Source organism: Amblyomma americanum, chromosome 8, assembly GCF_052857255.1.
Source record: "Amblyomma americanum isolate KBUSLIRL-KWMA chromosome 8, ASM5285725v1, whole genome shotgun sequence".
Classification (NCBI taxonomy): Eukaryota; Metazoa; Arthropoda; class Arachnida; order Ixodida; family Ixodidae; genus Amblyomma; species Amblyomma americanum.
The window spans coordinates 71,961,420-71,983,009 of NC_135504.1; the positions used below are offsets into that span (position 1 = coordinate 71,961,420).

The 21,590-nt window shown below is 42.4% G+C and overlaps 1 pseudogene; it reads right to left on the minus strand.

Moving 5' to 3' along the window:
* The window catches only part of LOC144102492 (uncharacterized), a 108,706-nt pseudogene that overhangs the window by 74,611 nt on the left and 12,505 nt on the right, over window positions 1-21,590 (minus strand).

The following is a 21,590-nucleotide window of genomic DNA, read 5'->3' on the forward strand; positions in this document are numbered from 1 at the left end:
ACTAGATCGAACGAAGTCTTTTAATAAACTGCACATCTCCAAGCAAAAATTTTAACTTTAACCCAACGTTTCGAAGCCAACTCGACACCTTCATGAGGGGTGACTGAGGCTAGCGTCTTTTATGTATAGAGGGAACGGGGGGGAGGGGGGGGTGTCAAATCAAGGAACGGCAGCTGTGATGCGAAAGGTGCGGGGGAGGAGGAGGTTTAGGCTGTTAGTCATGCTGGCGCACTGCAGGGAGGTGCTGAATGGCGACTTTTTCGTTGAGTTGAAGAGCGAAGTCCCTGGGTATATAACCCTCAATACTTAAAAGACGCTAGCTACTGCCCTCAGTCACCCCTGATGGAGCCGAGTCGGCTTCGAAGCATTGAGTTATGCTAAAATTTTTCGTTGGAGATGTGCAGCTTATTACTAGTCTTCAAACCCAACCATACAGGCAATCAGCTCGCGCATCCATCAGCTGTCATGTTTAAACAATAGCAGTAGGATCTTTGACAACGCAACGTTCGCTGCATTGTGTGCAGTGAGCCGCCGCCAAGTCTGAGCTGATCCAGTAGTGCTTTATTTTCCCTCTTTCACAAGCTGAAAGAAAACACTACAGTCACCTTGCAGACAAAAACTCCGTTCAGTGATTGACATCGTACGTCTGCGTTACGCACTCTGCAGCTGGCAGACGTCAAGCTGAACGAAACAATTCCCAGCACTGTTTGAAGGGCGTTTGTACTGCTCATCTGCTAAAAGCACAGATCGCAAATTGGAGAGTAACGTGGTGCATGCTCTAAACGCGCATTCAAAATTCGTGCTGCGTGGCACGGAGAGTCACGTAAAGTCCACGGCAGAAGCAAGGCGGCGCTGCACAAACTTCAGTTTCGGTTCTTTTTTTTTTGTAGCCAGCACGGCTTGTTTGCACTAAAATAAACTGTGAATTAAAATAAAACAAAATAAAATCAATTGCTCGTTCAGCGGGAATTGAACTCCAGTCTTCCGCATGTGAAGCGAGTTCACTAACCACAGCGCTACGCATCGCGCAGGTTTTGCCTGCTCTAAAGAGGCACCTAGGCAAGGTTAACGTTCGCAGCGCTACAAGCGGAATATACCCTTTTTACCTCACTTTTGTTACACAGGCGGCATAGGCGTTTGACACACTCTCTTCTAGTTCACTCTGCCCGCGCACCACACTCGACACGACCACCGACAGAGCCTTCAAACAACACAGCAACGGCCACACCGCTGCTAACACTAAAAGGCAAAAACAACAGCCGATCACGCCGTTGCCGCCGCTGTCAGCGGTTGTGAGATACGGACGATTTATTTGGCTGTCAACTCTCGATGCCGAGCGCCTGCGAGGTCGTCCTGAACGTTTCCTGCGCCGCACAACAAACCGGTAGTGAAACCTGCCGCCGGCTATTAAAGTGAGGTAGGGCTTGGCGTCGCGAAGTTCGTTATATCCGTTTAATGCCAAACCGTGTTTGCTATAGGAAGTTAAAAAGTACACGTTCGAGCAAAATTTTTGGAAGAGTTTGATATATTAAATAATTCGTTATATGTGTGTTTGTTATATCGAAGTTTGACTACATGTCTCATTCAGGCATCTCTAATATCTGCACTTTGTTTCCATTGTCGCAAATAAAGCAAAGTCATCATGTCAAACGACAACTCTTCTAGCTACAAGTGAAAGCAAAGCAAAACCAGTAAGGTTGATATAGATGCAAGTTTAATACAGTTCACATATATCAATAAAAAAAATGACCAGATCTTTCCAAAATTGGCTGTAAAAATGCCTCAATACAAATGGAAAATCTTGCCTCAAAAGACAACACAGTGTTAAGGTGATGACAAGGCTGTAAAGGGAATCATTAGAGAAATAACGGCAGAAAACTAAATACCCTGTAACCAGCAAGTATGTTAGGCAATCATTGACATATTTTTTTTCTTGGAATCAATATTTCCACAGTAATTATCAGCCACCGAAAGCGAAGCATTATCTAAGGAATGTAGGAATTTCAATAACATAGTTCTAGTTCTGTGAAGCAGACAGTAGAAGAACAAGACTAAGGAAGATCGCTGGTCCTGTCGTGTTTGTTTCTCTTTTGTCCCCATATTTCGTGCCCTTTTCTTTGTGTAAGGGAGATGCTTAAACGTAAAGATAGTAAAGCATTAAACGGTAAAGCATAGTGGTCTGGTTTCTCTACATCTCCTTTTCTATCCTTGTCTGCTATAAAGTGGACTAGGAACTCACCCCGAAATACACCCTTTGGCACTGTATGTATACTATTGTGTACATATAAAGTAAACTTTCAGCTTTTTCTGATAGTGGGCTACATCTAGCAGTGATTACTTTGTATCGGATGAATTTTATATCCTTCATCTCGCAAATAAGGCTGCTTTTTATGCTATATAGTCAACGTAGCTAATGATATTTTCCAAAGCAGGAAGCGGTGTAGCTCATCGTTCACCATATTTGTGCGCACATAATTAGCCACCAGTTGCAGCATTATTTTCATCGCAATTTCCAGTATAAAGTGCACATTCATAATAGAAATTATTTCTACAATCCTTTGGGTGTTTAGCTGCGGGTGTGATAAGTCCCAGCATTTGACAATGAAAATTGGATTTGAGGAAAGGCAATGACTCAGTAATCCTCTCACTTATCATGGTGGACACCACATAAGAGAAAAGACAAAGGAGGAAGTGGAAGAAGAAAAGAAGAGAGAGGTGCTGTTGTGGAGGGGTCCGACCACCTGGGCATCTTTAATCCACGAATATCACACAGCACACAGCGCCTTATGTGTTTTGCCTCTATCGAAACATGGCCGCCGCGGTCGGGTTCTAACCCTGGGATTTTCTGGACCACCTGAGAGTACACTAACACGTGCTGCTGGTGTTTCTCACAATGAGACAGGCAATGCTTTTGCATTAAAAAAAAATATACATGTTGCCACAACAAGCTGCTTTTGCAAGCAATCTGCAGTGCATCAAGACAGTTCTCTTCATATGACCCCTGAGGTGATGCCGCTATTCACTTATAAACAGTCATCGTGGAGTTTTTCTTGATCTTGATGTCACAAGTTTGAATTCGGTTGTGGGACAAATGTTTATAACCCAATTTTCCCAGCAATAAATGCATTTTTTTTGCCGCTGAACACACATCATCATAGCTAGAAAGAGCCACATAGCTATTTTTATTGCGAACAATACAGTGTAACTGTGCTAAGACTGCCCCGATAAAGTAAAAACATTGATGCCATTTGAACCTCCATGCCCTGCATACATGTCGAACAAAATTAGAGCAATCAAGGGATGCTGCACTGTTTTTCTCCGGAAATTTTTCAGACACACCTCAAGACGAATGCAACCAGATCTTGGGGAATAACTTTTAAGTACCCAGTTCTGGTTAGCACTTGTTTATTTGTTAACAACCCTAAATTAAGTAAACAACTGTTGATGTGCAGAACGAAAAGTAAACAAATTTCTCCAAACTAACCAACAAAACATGTGCACAATGTAGTGTCACTACAGAGGGAATACAGTGACACAAATTCGTAGTGTTGCAGGCATAGCACTGAGGAATGCAACTAGTGATGCCAAAAATTCTTTTCGGGGTGGGGGGGAGGCTAGAACTTCCTGTCAACATAAAAGCTCAGTTTAGGGAGAAGAGCACCTTAGCTATTCACACAAATGGAAAACCAGAGTACCAATGTATTTGAGTATCAATGTACAGATTAGTAATAAATGGAATTAGTACTGCAAACAACCAGACTGTCGAGGCCACTTTATGACAGCAGGTGTGACAAAATACTCATAAGAAGAAACCAACACGCAAGAAGTAATAAAATGCAATCTCAAAACACACTGAAATACTTCTCGCTGCTACGAAGTGATTGTTTCTACAAACACATCAGCTGAACAGCCTATGATGAATCGCAGCAATTACAGCAACACTGATATCAGTGGTGACAAACCCAATAGCATTCTTGTCATAAGCACCCTATGAAAATGGAACAAGGCTAGCTTTAGCTTACAAATATGCAAAATTGAAGAATTACAACACAACTCCTATTGCGACAAAAGGCTGGAAATAGGCCACAATATTCAACAAAATATGGCATTTGCATGCAGCACAGAAACAGCAATCTGAAAAGTGAGACCGGTGCAGTGAAGCTCTTTTAAGGAGGGAAGCTGCTCTTAGAAAAAAAAATTTATTAATGAAATCACGATTATAAAATCTTCAGGGAACAAGTATTTTTGCCTGCCGATTCCAAATGTGGAATTTATTTTAATGTGCATTAAGTCTTTGTGGACTTGATGCAATATATTATGTAACCCTTGTGGAGAGCTTTAATGAAATTTTGCTGCAGTGAACTTGCTAGAATGTATGCCTTCCACTTGTCTTGACAACAATCTATGCAATAAGGATAAAATTATTATCCTGCCTATCACAGAAGTTGAGTTACAGGGTTTTGAACTTCGTACTTCACGAACGGGAAGAAAAATTTGCCTTCCTGTTTCTGATGTGACAAGTTCAAAATTCTATACCTCAACTTCTATGACAGGCAGGATGATAATTGTAGCTTTATTGCATAGCTTAATGTCAAGAGAAACCAATGGCATGCATTCTAGCAAGTTCTCTGTAGCAGGATTTCTTGAAAGCTCTCCACAAAAAGTTACATAACAAATTACATAAGTGCTCAACAATTTGTTGCACATGAAATTAAATTCCATGTATAGAATCAGCATGCAAAAATACATGTTCCCTTAAGATTTCATAAATGTGACTTCATTAATAAATTTTTTTTCTAAGACCCTCTTCCCCCTTTAATATTTTTGCTTTTTTAAAAAATTAATTCTTAAAGCTTTTTTTAAAAACCAAACCAAGCCACACAATCTTGAGAGTGGAGCCAATGGAATAGGAATCTGTAAATTGATAAAACATTTAAGTAACACAAGTGCGCTTAGGGCAATAAATTTCAATAAATAATCAGTCCACCTTGCCTTCTGATCTTCATCAGAAAGCTGAGAACACGAGAAATATATATTGGACACATCATCACTGAAAACCTTCCTTCAATGGGAAGTGATGTTATCCTTATGTATCAATTTTTTTCCTCTCCACAGAAGTCTGCAAGCATAGTAGGCTCGTGGTTCAGAAAGAAGATACGGAAAGCCCAGTGCCAGTGCAGTGTCAACACTAAAGATTACTTGCAAATCAAACTAACTACGGACATAGGGTTTCAGTTGGTTTATAAAGTTTAACGCACCGATGCGACTCAGGCTACGAGCGGCGCCGTAGTGAAGGGCTCTGGCAATTTTCGACCACCTGGGGTCCTTTAAACGTGTATCGATATCGCACAGGGGCCTTGAGCATTTCACCTCCATCGAAATGTGGCCGACGCGGCTCGATCGAACCCGCGTCTTTCAGAACAGCAGTCGAGCGCCATTTTAACATGGTACACTTGTCACAGGCCACCTAACTAGCATGCCGTTATCTGGTTCCCAACAAGATTGCTACCAAAACTTTCTCCAAAGGAAACCAGGGAACACTCTTATTCCTTTAGTGCCTCGTCTCTTTGTGGTGTTTTAAACTGCACTTAACTGAGAACGCCTTTGTGCACAAGTCACACTGAAATGGTTTTTCACCCTTGTGGGACCGCATGTGCACCACAAGGGCTGCGTTTTGTGCAAACGCCATGGGGCACAGCTGGCACTGGAATGGCTTCTCACCAGTGTGGATGCGGACATGTTGTACCAAATGGATCTTTTGTACAAACGCATTGTCACAGTGGTCACAACGGTACGGACGATCACCCGTATGGGTGCGCACGTGATTGTCCAAACTGCTCTTTAGTGCAAATTTGCTGTCACAGTGGTCACAAGGGTACGGACGATCACCCGTATGCATGCGCTGGTGTCTGTCCAAACTGCTCTTTGCTGCAAATGTGCTACCGCAATGGTCGCAACAGTATGGACGATCACCCGTATGGGTGCGCAGATGTCTGACCAGATAGCTCTTATAAGCAAATGTGCTATCACAGTAACATCAATGATATGGGCGGTCGCCTGTGTGGGTGCAAACGTGCGCCGCCAGGTCAGCTCTCTTCTTTAAAATGTTGCCGCAGTGGGTGCACTGGTGAGCCTGCTTGCCTGTAGGCTTGTCCCGGTGATTACTCATGCTGGTGCTGATAGTTGGCACACAGTGGTTTACAGGGCACTTTTGATGAGGTAAATTTTGTCCGAGAATCACACCAGCCTTGCAGTCTGTGGTGGCCATTCCTGCATTACAAGACCAGACCACTTTTATTAAAACGTGGGGCCCAATACGCCGCAGCTCACATACTGCTAGGGCTGTAAGATTGTGACTGTAGACAACAGTGCCATGCTATAGCTGCGTTACTTGAGTAAAGTTAAATTTCATATGTAGAGCTTAATCCCTTCAGTCAAGAACAACCGTCCACTAGAATTAAATTTTAGTTTTTAGATTTCTATAAGGAACATATCCAACAGCTGAGAAAAAATTCCCACCGTCGCAGATACCTTGGTGTGTGAATATATAAATTTTCAAATGCGAATAATAAGAAAAAAATACCTTGCAATATCGAATGGAGTGTACATTTTGTAAAAAAAAACAATTTAAAAATATAAACGTGCAAACATTGTTCCAAGTTCTTTTTCAAAATAGTATCCCGCCTTTCGAACCAAAATATACAAAATTACACTGACTCTACCATACTAAAAAAAAAACATGATGTCCTTAGAAATGTATATTGCTTGATTGAACAGCATTAACTGCATGCAATAGGTGATGCACACACGCAGAGTGAGTAACCATATGAAACCATGAATTCATACAATGCAACATTTAAAGGTAACAGGATGGATAGTAAAACCTCATGAATTCGGACATCAAGGGACGAAGAAATTCCCGAATTTTCCGAAGGTTTAGTTATGAACAGCCCCTTGCCTCAATTCTTCTCGAAGCTGGTTCATAGTTCATACCACAGTCATGGATTGTGTAACAAACACATACATCATGAGCAATAGACAAAAACAAGGTTTCCATTTTGGGACAGAAAATTCTAAAAAATTACATGTAAATATAGTATAGTTACACTTCATTCAGCAAAAAGTCACCTTCTGTTACCGCAAACATAAAAATAGAATAGACGTCATGGTGCGAGTTAAACCCATGTAGCAACAGATACTGTTCAGCCAGCCGGTGTGAGCTGTGTTATACACATGAAAAATAATGACAAGCTCCGATGCCCAGCCATGACAAACCACACTACACTGTGTACATTGAATTAGCAACTGCAGTGAAATGCGCATTAAATATGGCTTTCATTTCAGAGCAGTCGACATATAACGGATTAAATTGCCACCCTGAATGTCTGGCTGAACAGTAATAAAAGCTGTTGCTGCAGCTTTGGTAGACATGCTTCATCATAAGGTCCCAAACGTGACTAAAGCAAAAACAAGAAAGAGCAAAGAAAATAAACAAAATAATGAGAAATGCACTCGCATGGTACTGTAACAAGAAAGACAAGTAAGGCTAGACATTTCTTAAATTTCCTCTAGCACCAGAATGGAGATTAAGGATGGCCCACCAATAGCACATTCATCCAATAGCTACTTATTGCACAGACTGTATTTTTGTTTCCAACACCTTGCTCCGTGAAAATCTTAAAAAATTGGGGAAAAAAATATTCTGCTTGCATTGTGCTCTACCAAATGATAACAAGGTGTCCTGTATACTCATACCCTTCTTTATGCTTATACCACATTGCCCCATGGCATCTTCATGCTTCAAGTATCTATGCTTTTGATGGATGGGGCATTCATTATGCACACCATTTTGTCCATGGACACAGGCTATGAACATCAGGACAAAGCATCTATGAAGGCGAGGATTTATATTGAAGGCTTCTTCCTGTGGTAGCATGTATTCCTTTGGCTTGTCAATATTAGCCTGCAAAATTAACAGAGAAAAGCAGGGTTAAGTGAATAAAAACTGCACTGCCATAAACAACGATGCTTAAATTTTTTCTTTACAAATGACTGCACGTTGGACAACACACAAAAAGTACCCGGAACCATCCATCAGTTACAGTGAAAAAAGGATATGAAAGAATGTGGAAATACCAGCAGACATCATGCTTATGATACAACTATCTAGCTTATACTATGGCTGGAAATCAACGCCTAGTGCAGCCCTAGGTTGCAGCTCACTTATGGAGGTCAGTGGCTGTAGCTCTGGACTTGGGAGATGGGAAGCAGTGGGGCTTGGCTTATGCCAAAACATGGTGATAGCTTCGAATAATTTCGATCACATGAGGTTCTTTAATGCGCTCTGACACCGCATACCACATGGGTGTGCTTGCATCTAACTTCCGTCGAAATGAAGTGACCGTTGCCAGGATTTCATTCGACAACATTGCACTCACCAGCCAAACAAAAAAGCCATTGAGCCAGTACAGCAGTTCGCATGAATGTCGATGTTTCACATGTTGCCAGGTTGCTGCTTCTATTTGTTCACTTATGAGAAAAGCGTTTCTGGCCTTGCAATGAAATAGGTACCGGATGTTGCATACACATTTGAAGATTTGCATGCACTGGAATGTTTGGATCAGGCGTGTTCATGAAAGTCCACAGTTGTGCATAACATTGAAGTAATTGCAATCAAACTCCTCTCGAGCACGGGAGCTGGCTACAAACAAGGACATTTTTTAGCTCTTGGCTGCGCCGAGCTACATGCTGATTGCAGTTATGGCTAAACATGGTTGACAGGGCACTGAAAAAACCCGTTTCGTTACATCTGCAGAAAATTGCATTGTGTTGCATTTCAGGGGGTCTTATGTCTCCTAATTTCCTGGAGGCTGTTTCACCATGTGGAAGTTATGTTTCATTTGCTTGTTTTGGAATCTGTTTCACATTCTGGAATTACTTGAAAGCACTCTCTAAAGCAAGGCCTGGTAGCATTCCAAGCACACTCTGAGTGCCTCCGATGCTCTATAGAAATATCTGTATATTTATGCAATGGATAGGGTCTAGTAGTAAGCATATCTGCTTCCTCTAGTGCTGCATACAGCTCTGGGCAGACAAAGGAGTTGACAGGTACCGTTTACTTGATCTGTGTTTTCTACTTGCCATTACAGTGTGTGAAAGGCCCAACAATGGGAAGTTTCGCGGGGCGATAATTTTCAAGAGAAGTGAGTAGCGCTTTCCGCTCTAGCTGGTCCTGTGGAAGCAAAGCACTGGTGCTAACGTGACCAGCAATGATGACCAAACAGGGAATTGTCATGTGCGTGTAACAGTACTGTCCTCTCTCGTGCAAGTATCACTAATGTCTCAGTTTCCATTATTGTGACAAAATCAAAGCACCAATTGGCCATCCTGTGAAACGAAGTCTTCCAGACACAAGTACAAGGCTGACGTGACATGCAAGTTTAATACACTTGGCATACCATGCCATCTCTAATCAGGTACGTACTTGTGCAAAGAAAATAAGTCACAGTGAAACTCGTCCAAACAATAGTATTAATACCATACCAATAACAGAGAAAAATGACTAGATATTTTCTTTCGGTGTAAAAAATTATTGTGAACAGCAGATCCCACCTCAAAAGACAACACATAGTTAAGGTGATGACAAGAAGGATATAAAGTGAATCATTTGAAAAGTTTCCGCAGAAAACTGAATATACCCAGTAATGTCAGGCAAGCATTGCTAGATATATATTTTTTTTTTCAGGGGATAAATTTCTGCACAGTAATAATCTGGCACTGAAAGTGAAGAAATTGCCCAAGTATTTAGGAATTTCCGAAACATAATTCAAACTTTGTGAAGCAGAAATGGGAGACGCTTAAACATACCACAATGGTAAAGCATAAAGTGCCTCAGTTGTGATCTGTATCTCTGTATCCTCTTTCTTATTCATCTCCTACAGAATACAATCGAAAATCACCCCAAAACACACCTTAACCCTTCGACACGTTATGTGCACAACAGCACATAAAGCAAACTCGCAGCTTTTTCCGAGAGTGGGCTGCATCTAGTAGCCTTTCTTTGTTTTGAGGTGAACTTCACATCCTTTATAATGCAAATACGCTAGATATTTTTTTATGCCATACAGTGAATGCAGTGAATATTTTGTGAAACAATGAGCGGTGTAGTATATCATCAGCCATTCTTCTGCAAAAATATTTTGCCACAATTTTAGCATAACTTTTTGCCTCAATTTCAAATGTAATGCACACCTTCGAAAAAGAAATTAATTTCATGAACCCTCGCGAGTTTACCTTCTAAGTCAAAGCATATTTATGTCGCTATTTTAGTCAATTAGGACACTACAAAAATTCGCACCTTCCTGCCATAATATGTTCTAGAATTTTGCGCCGGAAAACTGACAGGCTGTCTTCATAAAAACCTGAATATATTATTTAGGCTGAAAAACGTTCCATTTTGATGAAACAAGAAATGGCGCATTCCATACATAACCATTTTCATTGCAAACAATACAGTGTAACTGTGAGCTAACACTGCCCAACAAATTGAAAACATCGATGCCAGTTAAACATTTATCGTGTGCATACAAATCGAGCTGCACTCTAGTAATACCACATTGCATTTGTCAAATTTTTCACACAGCAGTAATGCAACCAGATCATGGGGAATAATTTTTAAGTGTGCAGTTCTGGTTGCTGCTCATATAAATGTTAATTACCCTAACTTACATAAACGACTACTGAAGTACAGAATGAATACTTGGCATATTTCTCCAAACCAACAAACAAAACATCTGCCCACTGTTGTGACACTAGTGGGGGAATGCTACCACACACAGTATTACTCTTGAAGGCACAGCTCTGAGCAGTGCAAAGAGTGATGCCAGAAATCATTTTCTTGGGGTTGGGGTGCTAAAACTCACACAAATGGCAAACAAAACAGTGCCAGTACTGTGGAGTTTTAAAGTACAAGACACAAATAAAGGGCATTAGTACTACAACAAACAGTCAATATGTCAAGACCTGTTTTTGGCAGCAGGTTTAACAAAATACTCATGGGAAGCAACCGACAACACACAGGAAGAAATAAAATAGAATCTGAAAACACACTGAAAGATTTCTCGCCACAGTGCAGTGAATGTTTCTAAAAGCACATCAGCTGAACAGCTTATAATGAATCGCACCAATTACAACACTGACATCAGTGGTGACAGACCCAATAGCCTTCTTGTCATTAACACCCAATGAAAATATGACAAGGCTAGCTTCAGTAACATGTGCAGCTTACAAAGAAGCTAACTCAAACCACAATATCAGCACAAGTGCTATTCTGACAAAATGGCTGAATATAGTGAGGACACAATATTCCACAAAATATGCCATTTGCATGCAACACAGGAACAGTGATCTGTCAAGTGACACCAGTTCTTCAAATTTTTTGTTCAAAAAACGTAATTCTTAAAGCCTAAATACAAAAGCAAGCCACGTAATCTTGAGGCTCAACTTTTGTTCTCCCCTCTCATACGTTTTGCTAGCAGTATTCCAATGCCAAATTGAAAACACAACACATCCACAGTTTTCAATTTTGACAGTAAGCAAACAAAGCTGCAGTGATATACGGCAGCACTCCAAAACCATTTTTAAAAATTTCGGGGCAATCAATTGGACTGATGTGGAGGGCATGTGATAGCCTTTGCTTTCCATTCTCCAATGTATTCCATTAATAATAACAATAATTGGTGTTTCGAAGAAAGGAAATGGCACAGTATCTGTCTCATATATCCTTGAACACCTGAACTGCGCCCTAAGGGAAGGGATAACGGAGGGAGTGAAAGAAGAAAGGAGGAAAGATGTGCCGTAGTGGAGGGCTCTGGAATAATTTTGACCAGCTGGGGATCTTTAACGTGCACTGACATCGCACAGCACACAGGCGCCTTAGCATTTTGGCGCCATAAAAACGCAGCCGCCGCGGTCGGGTTCGAACCCGGGAACTCCCGATCAGTAGCCGAGCACCCCAACCACTGAGGCACCGCGGCGGCGCAATGTATTCCATTCCGACTCTATTTTTTCACTCACCAACACTCCAAATATGATTACATTCCGATTACGCAAAACCCGTCACAATATTATATTGCAGCAATGCCATCTCTTTAAAAACACAAGTACACCTGGGACAATAAAATTACACAGACAGTCAGGCCACCCTTTTTTTTCCCCATCTTCATCATAAACCTGAGAACTAGTACCAGCAATAAATATATTAGACAAACTGTCGTTGAATTCCTTTCTTCAATGGGAAGTGATGCCACCCCATATGTCAGATTATTTTTTTTTTCGTTCACGTAAGTCTGGAAGTCCAATATACTTGTGGCTCTGGAAGAAGAAATGAAAAAGCCCAGCACCAGTGACGTACAAGGGCATGTCAGTGTCCCATTCAGGCAAGGAGCGCGTCAACATTAAAGAATGGCCGCAAATCAAACTAGCTACCGACATAGCTTAAAAAGGAACACTTGTCACAGGTCACCTAGCTAGCATGCTGCCAGCTGGTTGTCGACAGGACAGCTACCAAAATGCGTTCCAAAGGGCACCAGAGAACTCAGCTGTTCCTTTAGTGTCCTGGCTCTTTATGGTGTTTTAAACTGCACTTAACTGAGAACGCTTTAGAGCACAAGTCACAACGGAATGGTTTTTCATGCCTGTGTGACCGCACGTGCACCATAAGGGTTAGCTTTTGTTCAAAGGCCATGGGGCACAGTTGGCACTAGAAAAGCTTCTCACCAGTGTGAATCCAGACGTGTCTTACCAAGTTATCTTTTCTAGAAAAGGCACTACCACGAAAACTGCAACGGTATGGACGATCACTTGTATGGGTGCGCAGGTGTCTGACCAGGCTGTTCCTTGAGAAGCGTTTGCGGGTCGGTGGGCTGGAAACGCCGATTGGTAGGTGGGATGCGTGTCTGCGTGACGTTTTTTCGCTTCGCCCTCGTTCTCAACCGGATGTGGGGTCGCCGCGCCTCTCTCGGCCTGTCCCTAGAGTGCCTAGGGAATCGCCAGGGCCAGTCGGCCGGCCGCCGGCTGTACAGCATGAAGTGCTGTACTGCCTACCTACATGCCTTGCGCATTCCAGGACCTCGTTTTCCTGCTGCAGGAGCACGTCGTGCTGGTGTTCAAAATTTTGCAACTCCATTACGACGACCCACATAAGGTGCGGTTTGAGGACCGCCGGCGTCGCCATCTGAACCGCCGTCTGACAGCCACGATGAAGCGCTTGTCGGGCGTGCACGTTCTCAATCACGAGGTAAGGGTTGAACAACGTTTTCGCAAGTTTTCTCGTGCAGAACTCGCCAAATTGCGGCGCTTGTAACGTAACTTTTTTTGCAGCATCGTTTCCTGGATGTTTCTGGCGAGCCGATGCTGTCCTTATTTGCCGCGGACCGATACCACGTGGTTAGACGCCAGGGCATCGACCCCAGTGCGCCTTTGTTCCTTTGCAGTGGCAAGTCCAGGGTAAAAGTGGCCACGATAATTCTGCCACTACAATCTGCCCTTTAGGATCGCTATCAGCTGTAACGGTAAGTCCAGAAGTTCCGACTCGCGCATTGTGGAAATCGCGCCTGGCCCTAAGTGTCCAGCATTCACCCAGTGCAGTGCAGCTTTGTTTAATTCCTTAGAGACTTCTCGCGCTTTGTCGAAATCGACGGCAGCCGTGAAAATTTACATATTAGACCTCGCTACAGCATTATCTCAGCGCAGCGCGCCTTTGTTTCTTCGCGTCGGCAAGCGTTAGAAGCGCGCGCCGTCTCGCGCTTTGTCCAAGTCGGATCTAAAACTCGCGCTAGGCCTCGTTGCCTGGTTGACAAAGTGCACGGCTTTGTTCCTTTCAATGGCAAGCCTCTGTCACTACAGTCGGCGGCCTTAATTTTTATGATCGCTGTCAGCTTCAACAGCAAGTCCAAGAAAAGTTATGACGATCGCGCGGTGTGGAAATCGGCGGTAGCGACAAAAAACTCGTGCTTGTAGCTGCAGACTTACCCAGCTCCAGTGCGCCTTTGTTTATTTCCGTAGCGACTACCCGCGCTTTGTAGAAATCGACGCCAGCCGTGAAATTTTACATATTAGACCTCGCTACAGCATTAGCGCAGAGTGCCTTCGTTTCTTTGCGTTCTAACTTGTTTGCTCGTTACTTTTGTTCTTTTCAGTCGTTTCCTGAATCTGTCCAAAGAGCCGGGGTAGGTGGATGATTGTTCGCCGTCAGTGGAACCACATGGCGATCGCACTGCATACAGCACGACTTTGGTCCATGTGTTTTTTAAATAAAAAAATCAGATGTCGAAGGTCGTGCCCGAGGATTGCTTCGACAGCTGGGGTAAAACCATGGGGACCGCACACACTGTGTCGTCGCTGCCAAGTGAAGAGGCACAAAACGGCTGTCAACCTTAATAAAGGCCCTTCTCGGGGCCGCCTCAGTGTTTCCTGGCAGATCACACGCTTTCCACCCTGTGCACGTGTTCTCATTTTCAATTAAATAGGTCCTTCAAACCCTGCAGAAGGCTTGAATTAGGAACTGCTAATATCAAGATGGTACTTGAGAAACAATAGCGGCTACAATAACAAAGATGAAGAGGGGCTGGAGTTACACGCAAATAAAAAAGGTTGGAGGTACCCAGATAAGCTGAAATGGTTTTGGGCGGGAGTCCTAGTTATTCTATATAGGACTCAAATAATGCATATTCAGCGTTTATCAAGGTTTTTGTAGAAATATATAAAGAACATTAAGCAGTCTAAACGAATAAGAGAACCATGGATCACGCCAGAGCTCAGAAGAATGATAAAGAGCAAAAACAAGTACCATGCCTTTTTAAATAATCGCTCTCTTGAATCTCTTATTAAAAAAAACAAGAAATAATCTAAATTCTGAGCTTAAGCGTGCTAAGACTGTGTATCATCAAAAACTGTTCTCTGATGTTAGAATGAAAAATTCAGACACTGTGTGGAAAGTTGTAGATAACTTGTTACGTCGCAATACGAAAAATGCGCCAGCTCAACAAATAATTTATAAGGGCTCTGAATTATCCGGTCAGGCTCTTGCTGGCCATTTAAACAGCAATTTTTTAACCACCCATTTACCTATGATGCATCTACCAGAAGTTCCTTCATCTTGTAGCCCTTTCGAAAGCCTTTTCCTTGAGCCCACCAATGAGACCTTTATGAATTTGAATAATAGCAAAGCCTTAGATGTTGACAATATTCAGATAAAACCAGTCAAATATGTACTATCATATATTGCACCTGTGCTTGCATACATCTTCAATTTGTTAATTGAAACGGGAGTTTACTCGGAATAAATGAAGAAAGCAAGAGTGACAGTTGTGTTTAAAGGGGGAGATAAAGATGTAGTGTCCAATTACAGACCAATATCTGTGATTCCAGTCTTTTCAAAGGGCTTGGAAAAAGTAATCTTTTCCCGTGTAGTGAACTTTTTTAATCCAAAACAAATCCTGTCTGATGCTCAATTTGGCTTCCGAAGAGGAAAGTCGACGGAAACGGCTTTGTTATCACTTAAGGAATGTATCCTGCAAAACACTGAAGCAGGTATTCTCACTGTCGGACTCTTCATTGATTTTAGTAAGGCTTTCGATTCCCTAAACCATCAAATTTTAACTCATAAACTTTCTCAAAACGGAGTTCATGGAACACCTTTAGACCTCATGAAATCATACCTGCAAAATCGAAAACAATCTGTCTATATCCACAACCATCAGTCTTTTTTTCTGACGGTACGAAATGGTGTGCCTCAAGGCAGCATTCTGGGCCCGATGCTTTTTAACATCTATATAAATGACATTGTGCATATTTATGACAAAGCGAAATTTATTATATACGCCGATGATAGCAGTTTACTAATCCCTGGTCACGACATAAACAAGTTAATTGAAGAGTGCAACGTAATCCTTACGAAACTAGAGAACTGGTCCTCTTCTAATTGCCTCCAAATAAACCCTACAAAGACTAAGGTAATGATTTTCCGTGCAAGGAACAAGCCAGTCGAACTACAACGCGCTCCTAAATACGCAGGTCAAGATATTCAAATTGTAGACAGCCACAAAATCCTTGAAGTTACTTTCTCGTCGCATCTCAGGTGGGATCGACATGTGGAAAATATTTGCAAAAAGCTCTCTTCAGTAGCAGGTGTTCTAACATGATGTCCATGGCTCCTTCCCACTCACGTGAAAATTCAAATTTATCATGCTCTTTTCGGTTCCGTAGCTCTGTTTGGGCAACACCACAAAAACAAATGTGATAAAAATACAGGTTCTGCAGAAGAAAATGATCCGCTACATTGCAAACCTTCCTTATCTGTCTCTCCAACGCAAACTGCTTTTAGAAATTATAACGTCATTCGTTTTGAACATATATATGTTTTTCGCATTTTGAGGTTCCTTTACCATTCTTCTCCTGCTTATAGAGATTTCTTAATACGTACTACACATTTAAGGACCGCTTCGAATCGACTCTACACCTGAAATACCGATCTCTGGTATATTCCATATTTTCGAAATAATTATAAACTACAAACGCTTGAACACAATTTACCGACCACTCTTAATAAGCACAAAGTTTTGGATAGTGTTAAACCAAGCGAGTTAAAAATGTATTTTGTTAATATATAGCCAGGTTGCATTTAATGTTCCTTTGTTGTCTGCCGGTGCCATGTATGCCTATTGAGTGTTTCTTTTCTCTTTATTTTTCTCGGGTCTTCTCTTTGTTTTCATGCGTATGTAAACTATTGTTAGTGAACATACATGCTCATTGTTTTCATTGCATCGAATCTATATGTCACTTGCTTCGTTGTTTTTGTGGTTGTTCTAATATATATAGAGAGAGATTTTAGAGAAGTGGGCACTTCTACAGCGACACATTTATTTATCAACGTTTCGACCGCGGTGCGGTCTTCTTCAGGACTGTAGTGGTCTCGCGTCAAATGGACGTTTTAAGTTTGTGAGCTTCAGAGGAGGGCAAAAGGAGTGTAACAAGCAAATAGCAACAACAGTTCAAAAAATTGAATAAAAAAGTAAAACAATAAAGATAGGGGTGCGGGGAGCAGACAGGGACAAGATTGGGGCAGGCAGCAAGAAATAGAAAGAAAAGAGAAAAAAGTGGGGAACTATTATAGTAAAGAAGGACGGGGTAAAAAAAGGAGATGGCGAAACGAGAGAAAAGGAGAGGAAGACAGTGCCCGCGATATGGGCAGCGCGGCAACGACAGGCGTACGAAAGCAAAACGTGCAAACAAGACACAAACAAAATGCACAAACACAAAGATGGGCGCCGCTGCAGATGCGTGGCCAGAGGCGCCACTGCGCAAATGACACTGGCAGCGACGAACAGGCCAAACCAGGCGCCTTTTGGGGGGGTCTTACTAATTTCCGGTGAGCCGAGGGCTAGAACGTTAAGGAAGGAGTGGGCTACGTTAACGAGCACATGTGTAAGAACTTACTCAGGGGGTCTGGGTTTCACTGAACGGTGCACCCCTCTCCCTGGGCGGGTCGTTCAACCGACTTCGTCGGGAATACTTGGTTGTAGTGGAGGAGGGCTGGGCTAGCTGTGTATGAAGATTTCAAATTGTCGGAAAAAAGTAAGGAAAGAACGTCAAAGCTTATTAATACTACACGAGGCAGGATAGTGTAAGTAAGGAGGGGTATGACTGCCTGGGATATACATTAGGAGTTATAAAGAGTATATCTGAGTTAGCCAATTAACGAGAGGTGCAGTATTATTTTGTTTGGAGGGCGTGAATAAAAGAAAGGATACCAGACTTTTCGTTAAGACATTCTTGAATAGTATTAAACTTGCGGATAAAATAGAATTCACGTTGTTCACGTTCTCGCCTATTTTTGAAGCGCCCTTGAATAATTGTTACTTTTAGTTGGTCAAATGGGTGTCGTTCTGAGTTTACATGCTTGGATAGGGGAATATTGGGGAGAGACTCGGTGTGTGATCGGTGGTTGTTAAATCGAATGCTGAATGCAGTGTTTGTCTCTCCTATGTATTGCTGGTTACACACAGTGTATTCAAGAAGGTAAATAATGTTTGATGAGTCGCAGTCAAACTTGCCGTTGATTGAATGCTGAAAAACTGACCTCGTACTAGTTGCGGAACATGTAGTCTTCATGTGCTTGCAAACTTTGCAGCGATCTTTACCAAGGTAGATGTACACTGGTAGCGAAGGCTCCATAAACGCCCATTGGTCCAAAAAATGGCGGCTCGTGGGCACTCCAGCGCCCCCTGGATTTTGGAAGCAAACTACGCAAACGTGACGTAGAATGACGTCACGCATACGTATGCTTTGGCGCGAATTATAAAGCGGTTTTTCTGTAGAATCCGCGTTTTCGAGCCCGTACCTCTCGAAGGTTGCTGCCTTTCAGCGCGCCCCAACCTTTGCCAGTAAAATTTGCTCGCCTTGTGTGCTCGAGTTCCTGCTAGTTATGGCCTTGTTAATGTGCAATTGGGAACGCAATGAAAGTGACTGGTAAAGGAGGGGCAGCATAGAAAGGCAGCAACACTTCCAGACACTGGCGTGGCCGGGTTAGCCGGGTATCGAAACAAGGCCTGCAAAGACGCGCTGTAATGCACCGCACACTCATGAATAGGGGGCAGGTCAAGAGTGTTGCAAAAATACAAAATTTGCCAGGTTTTAATAAAATGACTTACCTCTTTCATAAAACAAGGTGCTAATATATTTTTTCTTTTCTATTGGCAGATTACATTCCAATTTTGTAGCTTTATCATTTCTTTATATGAGTGTTTTGCCCCCCATCCTCTGGTTGTGCTGCAGTTGCGCTAAACCACTTTTCGGCCCAGCCTTCGCCACCACTTTAAATCCGCCTTGTCTTTACTACAGGGCTGGCATCCATATTTTGGGGTTTTGTGTTCCTTGGAGTGGACTAGATGGTTCTGAATGTTTTTGGCACGCCTGTAAATCACGCGGGGTGCGCATGTAAATATTTTCGATAGTCGTTGACTTTGCTGGGGAATATTAAAGTGCTTATTAAGAATTCTGTTTATGTTCGGTGCGTTACTGTTAAATGTGAGAATAAGGTTTGTAGTGTAATCATTTCGGTTATCTCTTCGGTGCCCCTGGAGTATTAGACTACGGTTCAGATTTGAAGCTCTGCTTATGGCGTCATCAATAAAAGAACGTGGATAGCGCTGCGTTAAGAGCACGTAAACATTTTTTAATGCTTTTTATACGTATATGTAAACATTTTTTTTTTTTCTTGAAGTGCGTTTGTCGTGTACTGCCATTTCAGAGGCGCTTGGGCCCAGTCAAGCTGCTTTTTAGCAGCTTTTAGCCCTTGCATCTCTGTAGTATGTAACTTGCATCTTGTAAAAATGAAATGAAATTGCATTTGGAAGAGAAAGACAAGGTTTCATTTTGCAGTGTAAGCTTGCGTCTCTAGAATGAACAGAGAACGTTGCCTCACACTGCTTGGGCCTGTCGTTTGACCCCTCGTTCACCGCAGGGAAAAAAAGGACCTCTCTAGGAAACTATTGGTGGGATCTTTCCTCTGCTTCAGGAGGGGAGGGGGAGGGGAAGGGGGTTGATGGCCTCCCCTTCCACGGACCTTTCGTGGGGAAAGCTGCCTTTCCTAAATTAACCGTGACTTGCAGGTGCCTATAGCTGTGTTTGGATTCCAGGGAAGTAGCAGCCGACCTCTGAATCCTCCTCGCCCATTCCCATGGGGCTCCGCGTGCCATGTCGCCATGTGCGGTGAAAAGAGCAGTGTGCAGAGTTTAAATTAAACAAGTATGAAGCTATACAATGAAGCCAATTACAGACAGCTAGAGGAATTTCAAGAGCATGCTGTGTGATGCTAGTTATCTCAGTGAAAACTAATGCAGCCAACTATTATTTCGTGTTTTTTTTTACCCAACAGACATGAAAGGTCTGAAGATGAATTAGTACCAAACACATCGGTACATCAGTTGTAATGCCTGAAAAAAGTTGTACCAACATATAGATGCCCATGTCGTGATAATCAGGAATACTGAAGAATTAAGGAAAATTAAAACATTTATTTTTGTTCGGGCTCACACACCTGCTACAAACATCTTTATACGTAGCAATTTAAATGACTCTGTGGGAAGCCTTTTGGGTAAAAAGTACAGTATGCCAGAAAGGAGTCTTTAGGAAATGCACTGTGTAGAAATAGCCATACCAATTCCATCTCATCGTTCGATAAATATAACAAATACCGTGCAAAGAAGCTTCCTGCATAGTATAGTTGCAAGTTACTGGTTGCAGACTGCTCTGCAGTCACTGAACTGTGATTGTGTATGTACTGCATGACAGTGCGTGGATAGCAAAGCAGTTAACCAACAAAGAGATGCTTGTTCATATCGTTTACCACACATATAAACAACATCAATGAAACAGGATGCTATGTGTAACTTTTTGACATGTTCCTTTTTGGCAGCCTCTAAAAATGTTTCCGCCTAAATGAGCTGGCTTGTTTTGCAACAATATAACCACGGGACTGCTGTAAATTGCCACATTTTCAAATTGTATGAAAATCATTGCATGTGAGGGGTCACAACTCTATCCTGTTTCTTGAAGGTCCCGTTGCTTTGTTGGCAATGCTTGGACAACCATGGCCAGCTTTCCGCATTCATGTGCACAGGGTATGTCCATTACGTGCATGCCTTTCCACCTAGTAATGGCTTACATTGCAAACTGACAAAAAAAAAACACATAGAGCACAAGTACAGATAGTATTTGTAGTCCACACTCTTCTTCTTCACCTCAGTAAATATGGCACATACCCACGCGGGGGAATTGGCCAAGGTACAGTGGAGATTTGCCAATGAAGTATTTGCACGGGAAAAAAGTCGTGAGGCGGCGGCGTAGAAAACTGAATCAAGATAAAGATAGGAAAATTCAATTAAATTTAAGAAATATGAATTACCAGGAATAGAACCAAGCATTTCGGACATGAGACAGAATTTTGTATACAGCTAACAAGGTAACCGATCAGTTGCACTTATGTAATCATGAAGGTAGCCACAAACACTGCTTAACGGGAATTCCTTGGCGCTCGCACCGAACGAGAGAAGAACTGGAAGAGACTGGAAGAGGGACCTCCAAATACTGATTTCCTTGAACAACCGCCGGCAAGAGAGGAGAAAATGGTCTAATGTTTCACCTTGCCCACATGAGACAAAAAGGTTTGTCGCAGGGAACCCGTATCTGCGTAAGTACAAATTTAAGTGAGGGATTCTGCATCGCAGAAGCGTCATTACACCTCAAAATGCCTTGATTTACACCACCGGACATCCCATGGGTACTTTAAGTGGTGAAAATCTACGGTATTGAGCAACGGATCACTCAAGCTGGCTGAAATATGTTGGAAGCACTGGAAACGTGAAGTTTCCAACAGAATGAGGTGAGGGACGGGATAGATTAAGATTACAGGAGCGCTGAGAGCTGACCTTGCCAATAAATCATCCACCTCGTTAAAATAGACACCCGAATGCCTGCAGGTACCCGGACAAAGCGGATCTCACGCACTGTGCACGGAACAAAAAACCTAA